At 25.8% G+C, this 16,443-nt stretch overlaps 1 protein-coding gene and 1 long non-coding RNA gene across 2 annotated transcripts in view; one reads left to right on the top strand and one right to left on the bottom strand.

Annotated features, from left to right (window-relative positions):
* LOC114124739 (protein dead ringer homolog) overlaps window positions 1-12,428 on the bottom strand; it is a 67,495-nt gene extending 55,067 nt beyond the window's left edge. The window contains exon 1 of the mRNA XM_050203931.1: window positions 11,900-12,428. The gene's annotated coding sequence lies outside the window, so the exon portion shown is untranslated. The remainder of the gene's footprint in view (window positions 1-11,899) is intronic.
* LOC126551154 (uncharacterized) lies at window positions 9,263-9,782 on the top strand. Its single transcript, XR_007605031.1, has 3 exons — window positions 9,263-9,404; window positions 9,483-9,605; window positions 9,685-9,782. It is a non-coding gene; the product is annotated as an uncharacterized LOC126551154 (long non-coding RNA).
* Window positions 12,429-16,443: the final 4,015 nt, after the last annotated feature.

Raw genomic sequence — 16,443 nt, 5'->3', positions numbered from 1 at the left:
GTTAAACGGTATTATCAAGTGTGGGAATTATAAACATAGGTCTAGGTACTTATAATTCATACGGTTATTAATCTAGGGCAAAGAGTGAATGACATAACACTTATTTTTAAAAGTCATTGGAATAATTGTATCATATATTCATAAGTGACAGTATATTCATAATTTATATAAATTTAAGAATAGAGACGTCCACGCAGAATGTTAGACGAGTAAAAGACTTATGATATGAATAAAGTATTATATAGGTAGATATAATATAAATTGTACTCTATATTTTGAATATGAATAATTCATTTGAGTGTTCCTAAAAAAACTAACAAAAATCACCATTACTTTAGTAATATTATTATGATCAAAAATATGATTATTATATACTATAGATACCTAAGATAATCATTTACCATTATAATACATACATAGCTATTAGGTGTAATGCTATTATGCCAGTGAAATCCAATTTGTATAAGCTAGCATGGACATGCACTCCCCATAGATATATTTATAGGTGACTTTAAATTTTACTTAAGGATATGTTACCATATTATTTGTTTTCTCTTGCAAACCGATCCGCAAAATAAATAAAACGCACTCACGCTACATCATTTTTATAGTTTTTGAGTACATAATCTTAAAGTAAAATCACTTACTACAAAAAATATTGAAAATAATATTTTTGGGGTTTGACATATTAGTTCAATATTTTATAATTTTATTTAACTTTGTATTTGATTTTAAAATATTTTTTTGTACATTTAAATGAATTTTAATTTGCTTTAATACGATAATATTTAGACAAATTGATATTTTATACTTTCAAAAATATTATATTCTATAATTCATGAGTGAAAGTTATATAATCATAAGTAAACATAAAATAATTTTACGTGAATGCGTTTTGTATAATATGTTATGCGTGGGCTTACAAGAACACAATCAGTATGCTGATATCCTCTTGATTAAAGATAAAATAAAAGTGACTGGCCTAATATAATATTTTCACACAATGACGTGATAAATATTAATCTCGAAATCAATGTTATTGCAATAATTAACACAATTTATTTTATTTACTTAGTTAAAATAGTGTGTTTAGTATTGTAAATTGTTTTGACAGCTAAAATATTTTTAACGATGATGAATGAGTGTAATAGACGTAAGTTTTACAAATCTAAAAAGCAGGTATAATACTATAATGACAAAAAGTCGGGAACCTCTATACCATAATATACAAAGATATTTGATAATGACTTACCATATAGTTTTTTTTTTATTAATATAAAAATTTCCCTTACTTAATCATCTAAGCTTTGTTATAATGGAAAATATAAATATATTTATTAACATTAAGAATAAAATCTACATATCAATTTATATTATGAAATTAAAAAAACTAATTAATAATTTAAATAATTTGATAAAAATCATAATAACAAAAAGTATTATACTTTTAACGAGTTTAACAAAAAGGTTAAGTTACGATTAATTAATATACTTAGTACTTAAAATGCACAGTACCTAATATGTTAGCAACAAATTTCAAGAATTTAGGCTGCAAACGTTCAAGTTGATGATTTTCACTATAGTTATACGAGGAAGCCAGATACATTTAAGAATAGAGCCAGCAATAATAAACACTTTGAAAAGATTCTACATTCGAGTGTGCTATATACATCATACAAACTTACAATAAAGCAAATTTGTATTTAGCAATTCCAATTTTTTCTAGTACTTAACCTTTAATCATAGAGTGAATTACGATCTGTTATTACAGTTAATGGTTAGAACATTATTATGTTTTAACATATACTCGTAATGTAAAATATTAGAGTTTGAAAATGTTCATGAATTATTTAAAACTTAAAATATTTTGAAAATCATATCAGGAAACTTCATTAAGTTTTATATTGTATTCACTAAATTATTAAAGGTTACTATACAAAATTGAAACTGCTGAACACAAAGTCAATATATGTTATACATACCTATGTATAAGATGAAATTATCGAAATTATTTTTGGGAAGGTGGTTAGCTTTACATTAAACTCATTAAAGGTATTACCAAGATCCTAAAACCATTATTTTACGAACAGTAGGCAATATCATCGACTAAACATAGGTAGGTAAAGTGGAATGACTTATAAAAAGTTATAGAAGAACATTTGGACAAAATGAACAATGAAAGATAAATCAAACACAAGAAACCTAATGACCACCCACTTTAAATTTTTCCGGAGAAGCAAGCTATTAATTGCCAATTGAGTTAATTTCCTGAAATAATTTAACACATCTGAAAAATTTGTAATTAAAAAAAAAATTTTAATACATTTTTCTAAAAAATAGTCAATATTTTCTCCCTTCAATTTAATTTTCCTCTTAAATACTTCTAAAAGTTATAATTTAATTTTAGTTTTTTTTTTTGTATATTTATAAGAAATCGCTCAATTTATAATAACATAATAATGTATATAGTCTTTTTTAGAATAATTTTTATTGCCAAGATGCATTTGTTATACATTTTATTTAATGTCTAATAATAATATAATATGAACAGCTCAAAACTCGTTAAGTCCTAATAGATGGCCTGATGCCAAATTTCACGGCTCATTAACAATAAGTTATTTCCCTTTTTTACGGGTTTGTTTACGTTTAATTTTACAACTATTTAATCTTATCAAAAATTATATCAATTCACATGTAAAAAACTATGTGCAAATGTTGTTTACATTTTCTGAGGACAGAAACAGTTGGCTAGTGTCTTATTGCACAGACCCTCTTTCATAATATAATATTGCGTTCACGTCTACATAGTCCACAACCCCATGGAGCTTAAACAAATGTAAACAAATATACGATAACGAGTTTTTAAAAAATTGGTTATTGGAATACATTCAAAGAAAATATGTATATGATGTAATAATGATCGTATACATTAACGTACCTATTATAAAAAAAATATATAATTTATCTCATATTTTTGCTACCGAAATGTGGAATTATTTTTAATATATGAACTATTTTTATTTTACGTTAATATGTAACAAATATTTTAAACATAGCCCCATTTGATTATTTTTCACCCAACATTTTTTTAGTCTGAAGAATTAGAATAAAAAAACCTATAAACATCACCTGCCACTCAAAACATTACTTTTCAGCGCTTCAGTTTTTTTCTAAGGGGAAACTACTATTTTTAGTTTTTTTTCAGCAAGAAAATAAATAGTCTGAAACTCTGAATAGTGTATAATATGAATAATATTTTCATATGAATTTTTAAAAATACCAAATATTTTCATCTTTGAAATTTCATCTAGTGGATTTATAAAAACAACTCATACATTCGTATTGCACTCATATGATTATCAAAAAATCATTATTTATTTAATTCTATATGATTAAATATGAAATATAAAATAGTTTAATATTTAATATTTAGTTTTTAAAAAATATCCTATGTAATACTAATATAACACAGAGTTATTATCATTCAAGTTTATAAAAGTAAAACATATTCTATAGCTAATTATAAAATAGATTAAAAGAGAAAACTGAAGTTACATTTACAACATTTTTAAAGTCTTTTTTTCAAATAAATCCTATATCATTTAACTTTTTTTTTTATAAAATAAAAAACTAAATCATATTAATTATAATATGAAATTTAAATTATCATTGTACCTAATATTATGTAAATATGACACAAAATATAGCCTTTAGAATAATTTCTTGAAATATATCATAAGACAAACTTTTTATAAAATTAAAAGATGTAAAGTAAGTAATGAATCATTTTTTTAAACATGAGGTTATTCAAAAACAAATTTATAAAACAACGCTGCAAAAATAAAAACATACTAAATAGTAAATACCGATACATATAAATTCTAACTTTGATCATATAGATTGCTATATAATTACAATAAATTATGAAACGTTTTTTGACAGTTGATACTAATCAAAATGTCTTAAAAGGGAATAGTATAAATAATACCTATACATTAAACCTAAATTTTAATTAGAACTTGAGTTGATCATTTTTATTATTGTTGTTATTATAATTATTATTATCCACTAAACATTTTACTTATATTGTTGATGAAAACATTATTTTTATTGATTCTCCTCCTTCCCTTCCACCCAAAAAAAAGCGTTGGCGGTAAAGATTATTATTGGTTAAATTTGTTTTCATGACAGTGTTCCTAAAATATTTGTGTAGGTATGCAGTTATTTATAATAATTAAGAAATTGTATTGATCATGGAAAATTAGTTTGAATAAAAATATAAAATAGCAATAACAATAACTAATATCAAACAATGTATTATCTAATCATTATCAATTATCATACTATTTCAAATTTGTTGACATAACAATATAACAATTAAAAAAATATCTATATAAGTAACTGGTGAACAATTTTGCATATTTAATAAAAAAATTTCATTGAATATTAAAATCATTACACTACATCATGTAGTCATGGTATATTGTATAAAATATATGCACGTAAATGTTATTATATGTGCCAGCAATCTTACAGTATTGTGCACGGGTAGATACGTTCAGAAGCATGTTGTATACATCTGGTCACCATTTAAGTACGTTCTACGAAAGGGATGAAAAATATAAAATAAGAAGGAGATTAAATAAAGAACACTTTAATGCTCTCATGAAACAGCGTGGCAAGGTTTTTAAGCAGTGGATGAATGTGATTGAATGAATAAAGTCCTTAGGAATTTATATTATTTTTAGTATTATTATGTTTTTAGCAGATTGAACATTATTGTATATACAACTAAACAAGTTTTATTGTCATATTTGGAAGTGTCAGACAATTATTCGGGACTCAAATATTCAATATTGTAAATAAGACGTACACTCGTGCAACTTTTATTAGATAGCTACCTACCTACTATTCAGCAAATAAATAATCAATTAATTATATAAATTTAAGCAAAATTAAATTATATGGTATAATATGTTATACTACAATGTACGAGTATATGATAAAAAAAATTGCTGTTTTCTACGTATTTTTTAATTCTTATTTTATTGTAATATGCATAAGAATAAATAAATAAACACAATCTTAATTTGTCAATAAATGAATTAAAAAGTCGGGCTTATTCATATTTTATTTTATTTATTTAAATATTAATAGACAAATCAATGTCATACTCAAGGTTGTCAAACATATATTCGTAATTGATTTAATAATTCGTATTCTTATATTTTTACATTCCAAATAAAGTATCTTTTAATTATTGATCTGGAACAAGTACCTATTTATAAACAGGTAAGAGTTAGTTAAAAAAATTTAAATAGTTTTTAATGAAAAATTACAAAAAAAAAACCAAGCTATAGGGTTATATAAAAGAAATTTTACAATATATTAAAAAATTCATACACATTATACTATTATATTTAGAATTTAGATGTAAATAATTTTTAAAAACAATAATATTTCAAAAACTATTAAAAATAAATAAACTAAATATGAATATATCTTAGGCGAGTACATACGAAAAGGAAGAAATATTTTTAAGAAATTGTACATACCTAATTACTATTAGGTAGGATAATCATGTATATTGTAAAATAAAATATACACTTTGTGACTTATTTGTAAGTAGGTACACATTATTACAAATATTATGATGTAAATACCATTTCAAAATTATACAATCTGGAAGTAGGTACAGAAAATATTTCAAGTAATTATTTTCCATACGTAATGAGTTAAAATAAATCTATAGTACAATAAACGTCATAGTTTTGTGTGAAATATTTAATACGATATTTACATTTTATGAATAAAATCTAAACTTCTGTATTTTACATAGGTACCTACCATCGTTTTTAAAAATCTGATTATAGCACGAACTTTGGGGTTAATATACATTATGACTCATTATCATATTATATAATTATAACATTATATGTTCCCCGTATGCAGCTTGATTAACAAGTCAAACACGTAATGCAGGAATCGGCATTTATTTAAGAAGGCGGTCGAGTGGTCTATTATTATTATTATTATTATTATTTTTGCCTCCCAAAAAAATGAATTGAAAACATTTACCTACCTATATAATAATATAATATGCATGTAGTATATAATATATACACAAATATAGTTGCATCATAATGACGATTGTCCGGGTCTTTTATAGTCCAATATACGCACGCATACTATTACAAAGGACAATAATATAATGAATAAGTCACATACATATATCATTTACAAAACACTACATCCTTCGAACAATAATGATAATATTAAACAGAAAAAAACATAGTTTTTCCATAGAAGACGGAACGGAAACGCATACACATGTTAATGTATATTTATATAATGTCAAAACACTTCAATTATCGTTTATGCGTTGGCCGCGAGGGAGGAGGGCGGCTGTACACGTTATTTAAATTGACAGTCTACTTAATTCTAAGTGGTCAATTGTAAAAGACAAGGTTGATAATTTATTGTGTATTTCTGTTACGATTCTAATTTCAGAGGCAAGTGCATTCAAATATAAATAATAATATCCGTGCAGTTACGCACGATATTGTTGGAAAATATGTAACCATATTATAGACTAAATATTATATTGACTTCATATTTGGAGCGTATTAATTAGCTGCTAGAAACATAGAAGTTTTTATACTCTTATCAACTCTTAAAGTAGAACGAAGATTTGCTTATACTTAATTTAATTACTACAAAGTAATTTTTGTACTACTACATATAATTGTATTTTGTAAACACCAAAAATTGAAATGATTAGGTATATTATAATATTTCTGAAGCAATTAGTTATTGTAATAAATTTTAATTTATTTATTATTATCATTGGTAATGTATACAACATAAAGTCATAGTATAAATTACTTTTAATATTTCTGCTATTTCAGAATATTGTATTAATAAATAATAGATCATTTTGAATGATAACTCGTTCTTCATTTGCTAACGTGCATTTTTAAATTTTATTTATTTCATAATCGAATGATTTAATTAAAATCTAGCAATCATAAATCATAACTCACAATAAATCGAACGTGAGTAGGTACATATCATATATTTTCCCAAATACCTATTATATTTGTATGATCTTTGAGTTATAAAGTATATAATTCGATTGTTTATTATTATATATTATTATGCATGTAATAAAAGAATAAAAATAACTTTTTCATTGTCATTATGTCTTAATTGTAGCAAGTACCATGTTACATAGGTAACTATGTAATGTATTATTATTATTATTTATTGTTACTTGTGATTTCTTTTTTTGTCCTCGAGAAAAAACTACCCTTGTAAAAATATCTGATCGGCCCCTTTGAACAACGATGATGACTGCGGTAACTAAATTCTCTTTAACCCTGACTAAATAAATGTTTGTATTGTACCGAAAGGATTTACCCCAGCAATATGTTCGACCCTACATATACATCAATTTCTTTAACATAATACAAATCTACATCAGTAAGGTCCAAGGCCATTTTTTATCGTCACACATAATACCAAAATTCACTAGTAAAAATGTTAACACATACTAACACGTTTAATACCGTTAATGTAAGTATATACATTTATACATTATACATTGTATACATTTTAAGCTTATGAAACCGAAAATTTAAATTGATATATTTATTAGCTTTAATATTACGAATATATATTATATTTGTACAGTTCTTTGTACGGCTACCTGAAAAATGTACAATACCTACTAGAAAATGTATGCATTTTTCCAATTTTAAGTACCTATATTTTGTTTGTGTCAATACAGGTATAGTATTTACTTGAAATGTATTTTATTGCATTTACCTATTATTTTAAATAATTTAAAATTGTGTTAGTTTATTATACGTATACATAATATTATTTTTTGTTTTATTTCTTTGTCATATAATGTGTTTATTAGAAAAACTTACCTACTATACCTACCATGTATATGTTATTACAATATTTTTTATTTTTCTAATAATTATCGTGAATTTATATAATATTAAGTCTTTAAATGTTATAATTATTATATTTTATTCTCTTATTCCAATTATTTATAATTAATATAAGTAAACTTTTAATAATGTTAAATATTTTTTACAGAATAGAATTAAAAACAACATTTATTTAGTCACGTAGCAGTGCTAATATTATTCTATTTGTACTTTAAAAAAGAAACTAAAAGATTTAAAAACGTTAAACCACATAGTATATACAAATATACATGTATATTTAAATGATGCATGATGACTATTAAATATTAGGTTGTCACTTATTTTATATTCAAATTGCTTTTCAAATATTTTGTATATGTCATATGAAAAATACAGGTTATTTACAGGTAATATTTTATTTATAATCATAGAATTAGTACCTATATATTTTACATCATAAATAAAGATATCGATCGACTTCATTGAACTTTTAAGTTACGTAATAATTGATTAATAATTATTTAATGGTTTTTTAATTATAATTTACACAATGGTTTTAAATAATACTTATAACTCAAGTCCAATAATTATTTTAATGATTACAGGGGATAGGTAATTGTTCAAAATGTCTATAATTTATGTTATGCCTATTTACTGAATTTATTAAACAACATAAAATAATATAATTGATTGTAAAATTATACAAATCAGATTATAGATATAGGTATTATTAGGAAATAATTATTATTATTAAGGCTCTCTGGCTAATTAATATCATAGAAATATAACAATAATTTCTTTTAATAGTATTGTTATAAATAGTAAAAACAATAATTGCATCATTTTTTGAATAATTTTAGAATATTTTTTTAAAATTATTGTTGGTTTAAAATTTATCAATCAAATAATTTAAAAATATTAATAATTTATAAATATGTAATATTATAAAAATTAGGACAAAAAACTTCAATTTTTTGGACAAAAACATACTACCATTTGCCACTTTGAGTACCTACCTATTATTACCTATTAAAGCTTGTACCTACATTGAATGTTATTAAATTCTTTATAATTGTTAATTATTTTGTTGTTTATACTTATATATTTAGTTCATTTTAATACTTAATAAATGTATATTAAAAAAGATCCAGATTTACCAAGGTGTTACATAAATAAGTTATTACGATATCTAAATTATTTTTTGCGACTATAATAATTATTATTGTATAAACTATAGCTACCTATGTCGTTAAATCTATATTACTATACCTAGTTGCTAAGTGACAAATCACAAGGTCGTGATACCATATTATGATGTATTAAACTAGTTTAATTATTTGTTTACAACAATATAGTTTGAATAGTTAAACAACAAAATTAATTTAATATCGATGAAAACTTCTAATTATATAGTTTTATTCGTCATTATTGTAAGTAGCTTTGCCTACGATAATAAATGGTCAGGTAAATAATATAGATAATTGACATAATAATATAGAAGTAGGTATATTATAATATTAATTTAGAATACGATTTCTACAGATAAGCAAAAAGTTTCAAAACGTATTAAAAGAATTAAACAAAAGTTGGACAACTTTAAACAATTGGCAATTTTGTCACGTAAAATATGTACAGCACAAATGAATAACTGTTATGACGACACGAGTTAGTATCTAAATTATACTTGCGTTAGTTTTAGTATACCTACCTATATCATTACATTTATATTTATATTTTTACAAAGATTTGGAAAGTGAACTTTCAATGCATAAAGAAAACGGATGTGTACAGACTAAGAAATCGGTTTATTTGTATTTTATTAGTTGTGTTGGTGTATTATTAATAATCTTAATATTTTATTTTCATATCACGTATCCAGAACACTATTTGCCTCAACACAAAGATCAGTGATCAGAAAAAATATAAAATTTATAAAGATTTAAGTGTTATAAATGTATTGCTGTTTTGTTAAATAAATAATTGTTACTCCCATCAACATTAGGTAATATTATGTATGATTGTTAAATGTAAGTGATACTAATTACTATCTTTAGTTTTGTAAGTTTGTTTGTGTCTTTAAATATATTTGAAACATCTGAAGTTAATAGTAAGTTACTATTTTGTAATTGTTATAGCTATGAAAGGGGGTGTGGGGGAGGTGCATATATAATTTGGAGAAAAATGGTGGTGGTCCCTACCTATTTCAGATTTTATTTTTATGCAATACCTTATGAAATTAACATCGGCGCCACTGAAGATCACTAACCAATGACAGAACATTGATGTTAATGTACCTATATTAATAGTTATATGTACATCATTTCACATAACTATTTGTGCTTTGAATTGATTTTCAAGTAGGTATATATTAAAGTATAATGCATAAAATATTTAATTAATTGATTAGGTAAAGACTTCAAATAAAATCTATTGATCTAATTATAATATGATTTTAATAATCTCTATTAAAGAATATAAATATGTATTATGATTATACGATTATACTGACTAATCTAATTAAATATTAAAGTACATGTAAGTATAATAATTTATCAAACCTACCTAATATACTTAAATCTATATTATGCGTTATGTCAATTTACACAGTTTATAGAAAATCACCTATTTTCAAAAACCATTTAAATAGTAAATACATTCAATTTAAACTATATATAGGTATTATAACAAAACTTGTTTTAAACTGTACCTATAATATATTGACATATTGTACAAAAAATTATCTGTATGTTCATACGTAACTAGTTTTATATAATATAGTGATGTTATTTATTTTAAACATTCATATTAAGCTAAGAAGAACGAGCACTATTTTTTTGTTAACTTGTTGACAACTGAAATAGTACACTGCTGCTGCACTATATTATATATACGACTATAACTATATACAATAGAATATACCTATAGGTGTATAACACACTAACACACATATATATACACGTGTATAAATATCACACCGCAGAGCGTAATGCAAGGATTTGATAATGTAACAATAAAACCAGGTATAGATACACTTTTCTTATAAATGTCAAACCATCTCGATACCACCTCGTATAATATGTACATTGTACACGTATAAATAAATATGTATACCTACTCACAACCCTTTATTAACCTAAGAGTTATTATTTTATAACATTTAACTATCAGTCAGAAGACAGAAGAATAAGACATAGTTTTTAATACGTTTTGTGTAGGTAGGTATAATATATTAATAGTACCTAGGTAATATAGGTTCATAAAAATCTGTACCTATATAGTACCTACCTATCTACCTATATTGTACAGTGTACACACACGTTCCTAAATCCTAATATTATCTCATTGTGAGTGTTAATATCCACCTAAACTCTTTGATATAGAACAAAATAAAATATTTGTACAATAATTACAATCATTTATATAGGCTTATAATGGCCTATTATAGGTATAGGCGCATTAAAAATGCATAATTAATAATATCAATAATAAAAATGTGTCACTATGTAAGTTCTGCTAGTTAAATGTGTTGTACCTAATAATATTGTATCGTATATTACTTATGATAAATGATAATATTGGCATGTAATATCATATGTACCTATGTAACTACTATGACACCTAGCTAAGTAGCCTACGTAGATGAGAGGCACGGGGCGCATATTTTTCCAAAACGTATTGCAGATAGCGCCCTCTAGGACACCAACACACGTTATGTGTAAATAAAGCATACAAGTTCTTTGATAAATTCAAATTTCAAACTAATAATACCTATCTATACATATCGTATAAATTTATTTAATTGAGTAATAGACGTGCAGTATGACACGAAGTATTGCGCAACACCATTTTTATTTGATGGAAACGTATAAAAAAAATCAACCAAAAACGTACATAGCTACCTAATAATAATATACCTAATATCGTATTGAAAGTCAGTAAAGATAAAAAAATAAGCTTACCAAATCGTGCGCAGCCGTTTCGCCAGTGGCTACACGAACCGGATTCTGCTTGATGCGGCCAATTTTGAACGAATGTTGTCGAACCTGGTCCGGCAGAAGGCGCGGGAAAACTCTGGTCGAAGCGAATAAATCGAGTAAAAACCAAAACGCACTCACAACTTATAGTAAAATGTCTCCGTAAACAATTATTGCCGATTCGGGAACGTCACGCGTATACCTGTGCTATTAGGTTTGATGTAAAATTCGACTGCGAGCGGCGTATTACGCACGGCGGAAAAAACGTTTTTATTATTATTATTCAGAAACGGTTACAAAAACACATAGAACAGCGGCTTTCGTATAAACCTATAGGACCGTATAACGATGGCACTAGAGGAATATTTAAATATTATTGAAGGCATACAAAAAAAAAAAATATGAGAACGCACACGACAATCGGTTTCGGAGAGCAGACGCGGTGTACACCGGTTACGGAACGCAGCGATGCGTCTGTGCACTGTGGCGACTGTTGCGAGCGTATTGCGACCGGCGGGCTCGACATCGTCGACGGTGGCGGCGAAAGGGGGCCAAACCCGACAGCGGCCAATGGCGTGGACACCGGTACTGCGACCACGCCTCCTCCCCCTCCCAATCAAAAATCTAACGTTATTATACACGAAATCGGGATGCGGTAGTTGTGTATTTTATGATAAAAAAATATTATTGTCAACCCTGATCCCTACGTTATAACGTCCTATATTATATAACATACATCGATAGATTTTATAATGTGTTGTATATATACCTATAGTTACCACTATTTTTGCCTGTGGTACTGTGGTAGTGGTAGTGGTAGTAATGGTATCACTTGGTATAGTGCGTTTACGGTTTACCAGGTGTACTTTTATATATTGGTAATCAGGTAGGTACCTATACAATGAGATAGAAATATAGAATAATACACGATTTTGGTATATTATACTGCAGAAAGAACAAAATAAAAAAACCGGAGGATTCTGCTGCTCTGTTCTGCTGATGCCGCAAGCACGAACAAAAACAAAACAAATTTGGGGGGTTTATATAAAAAAATTACAATAATCAATATTTATACGTGCCTGGCTGATGGCATAAGTTTCGAGTGTACCTAAGTATATTTGGTAATTGCAGAGTAGGTACCTACAATATACAATATAGGTATATAGGTATATCTCCTGTAAATTATTGAAACCTAAATAGGTATGCCAGTTTTTCAAAATTATGTAGTAACTAGTAGGAGTGGCCAGCGAAAAGAGACTCGTGAGCCACCAAATTTATTAATAAATATGAAAGAACTAAAATGTAAAAAAAAATGTCATATTATTATTATAATATAATACATAACTTCATAATAAAAAAATGTTTTGTAAAAATGTTAGGTACGATAAAATTCGAGCCGAAAAAGTCTATAACGAGAGCCGCGGTTTGGCCATTCATGTTACCTACATAGGCAGACCGCCAGACCCAGTTAGTACCCTACACCTCCCTACAATTTTAGATGGTGTAAATGCACCATTTTAATTGTGCATATTCGGGATTGGCAACTAGTTGCGTCCCGAGGTAAAAATCTCTTCCGAATTATGCGGCCCACGTTTTTTGTGGTAGATATATATAGGTACCTACTTACTATTTGCAGCCCAGGTTTTATTAATTAAACAATTTTGAAATATAAGATAATATATTTTTAACTTGATTTTTCTTTCCATAATTTTTGTACAGACTTGGGACGCTTATAGGACTTAGGTGTGTATAGGTACCTATAATATCATGCTAACAAGTTACAACAATATAATATGTCACATTGGTACATGGCATATTAAGTATAAAACATAATAATATTATTCATTTTATTCATTTTATTATATATACCTATCAAGGTATATGGGTTGCGTTTGGCAAATAGTAACGAAGAAAAATAAGCATACTATTATACCTATCGATAATAGGCATACTTAGAACCAAAATAATATAATATATTATTTTAAAATATCATTTTTAGAAGTACCTATTATAGAGATTAACTATATACTTAATATCTTCACTTACCAGTATACGGCTGCAGTACCTACCTATATATAAACTTAGGTAAGTACTAGTAGCTCAAGGCCGTAGCCAGAAAAATATTTTAGGGGGGTTAATGTATAAATATGTTATATTATGTAATAAAATATGAAATTCTAACTATTCAGTCTTATTTAAAAAAAAATTCGGGGGGGGGGTTGAACCCTAAACCCTCCTGGCTACGGCCTTGTAATTACTATATAGTTGAGCCCCAAAGATATCTAGGAAAAAAATTCTAATCCGAATTGCGGCTCAATTAATTTTTGTCTAGGTCCTAATAATATTACCTATATAATATAATTATTATATTATTCGTTCAAATACTCGTAATACATTTTTAAGCTGCTCTTTACCCTAACGAAATGTTGTTTTTTGTTTAAATTATCATTTTCTATACTTAATGGCGTTATAAAAATATTAATACCTACTAGGTACCTAAGTTATTTTATAGGCATTTTAAATTTTCAAAGAAAGATCATAGAAGCTACTATACCTACTTAAGTGTCCTTATACACAAATTTAAAATTCAAATTTGTTTACGAAGAACGATGAATGATTTTTTTGTTGTCTTTCAAAAATATTGTCTACAGAGACTTAAAACTTTTATGAAAACTCAAAGTTTTTTACCTAGGTATATATTATATATACATACAATTATTACATATTGACAATTGACATTTTCAAAACACCTATATAGTATATAACTTTATTATACCTATAAATATAATAAACAAAATTGTCAGTAATATGAACCTAAAAAAGCGCCTGCAGGTTTCGACGAGATCAGCACACGCGCACCTAAGTATGGTATTTGGTTAAAGTGATTTTTTTCTAATATCTAATTACGAATATAAAAAACGCAATCATACGAGTGGAATGTGTAGATAGTAATAGAAAAAGGCACAAGTTATCGAATGTTATTAAAACTAGGTATAACTCAGTATAAGCCGCACAAAAACAAGCTATCTACTTCAAACAGATTAATATCGTTTTTCCTAAGCATGTCGGTCGTCAAAACTTTTCAAAAAGCTACTTATTCTTCATAGTCGTTTTTAAAACCATTTACCTATATATAAAAAAATAAGACCACCTCGCATACTAGCTGACTACCAGTTTGGATTATGGAATAAATTTTAAACATTGACCAAGTTCATCGTGTCACAAACATATAATATATGTTATTTTACATATAATAAAAAAAAGTATTCTAGAGGTATCCAAAGCTTTTGATAGGATTTTTGTCATACCCGCGATAACACAGAAATGAAGTCATCCATCGAAGATATTATCCAGGAAGAATTAAAAAATTTTCCAATAAACATGAGGATTGTGGATGAATTAAATATTTAAATGCACGCAAACATGATGTAACGCGATCAAAATTTAAAAAAAAATATTCAATCATAGCATAATATGATCACAAATGATATTATAAATTTATAACGCACGAGATACTAAATAAATATTTATTATTTTTATTTTATTACTAGGTGCATAAATAATTAATGTATGCGAAAAATTAATAAATTATTTTTAATTTTTAATCTCAATTATATTGTATTAAGACAGTCGGCTAATTACTGATGTAGGTATTTCACAAACATTTATTTTTGTAACTATATTTTTGTGTGTAGGTAAGTCTTTATCTTTTAAAAATAAAATGCATATTTTTGCATATTTTGGTAAATAAAATACATACTTTACAATTTTCTATTACATATAATTAATCTTAGCCCTGGTAAAAGATGACGTTAAAGGTTTTGCGCCTAACTTTTTTATAAATACCAGTAAGAAAAATGTACAAGGAATCTCGCATTAGGTAGATTTTCAAATATTAAGTACCTTTTAAAATAAAAATATTACCTATGTATTTTTAACAACAAAATATTTTTTGAATATTCATCAGTTTATCAAATTTTGTAAAAAATTGAACATGAAATGAAGCCGGTTCTAGATCTTAGACAAATCTGGGAAAATACATTCAATAAAATCAACACAACTTTAACCAATATAATATTCTTTTACAGTCAACATTATTAATACTATGTTAAATTTTAACATGTAACTATGTAAGGTTTGAAAATTTAAAAAAATATTTTTATCAATCAACATTCAAACATTTCAAACTGTAGGTACTGTAGGTACAAGGCACAAAGAAAATTCTGTAGTTGTATACTTACCTAGTATAATAGTAGCACTATAAAATAAATTCGGAGTTCTAAAAGCCTATCTATACAGGATTTTCACACAATTGAAATTAAAAAATGAATATTAAGCATGATAATATTCAAACTGGTCATTTGATATCAACTTAAAAGTTAATACCAGCCAGTGGTAGTATACAAAATAATTTTTTATAATAAATTAGGTAAGGATTATATAATACTAAAATATATAATAATATAAGATACTATGGACTTATCTTTGAGTTAAAATTTAACATATATCTACTACAGTGACCTACTTGG

The sequence above is a fragment of the Aphis gossypii genome, chromosome 3 (assembly GCF_020184175.1).
Source record: "Aphis gossypii isolate Hap1 chromosome 3, ASM2018417v2, whole genome shotgun sequence".
NCBI classification, from domain to species: domain Eukaryota; kingdom Metazoa; phylum Arthropoda; class Insecta; order Hemiptera; family Aphididae; genus Aphis; species Aphis gossypii.
The sequence above is the reverse complement of the archived record's forward strand: the minus strand, read 5'-3'. Positions and strand labels throughout refer to the sequence as shown.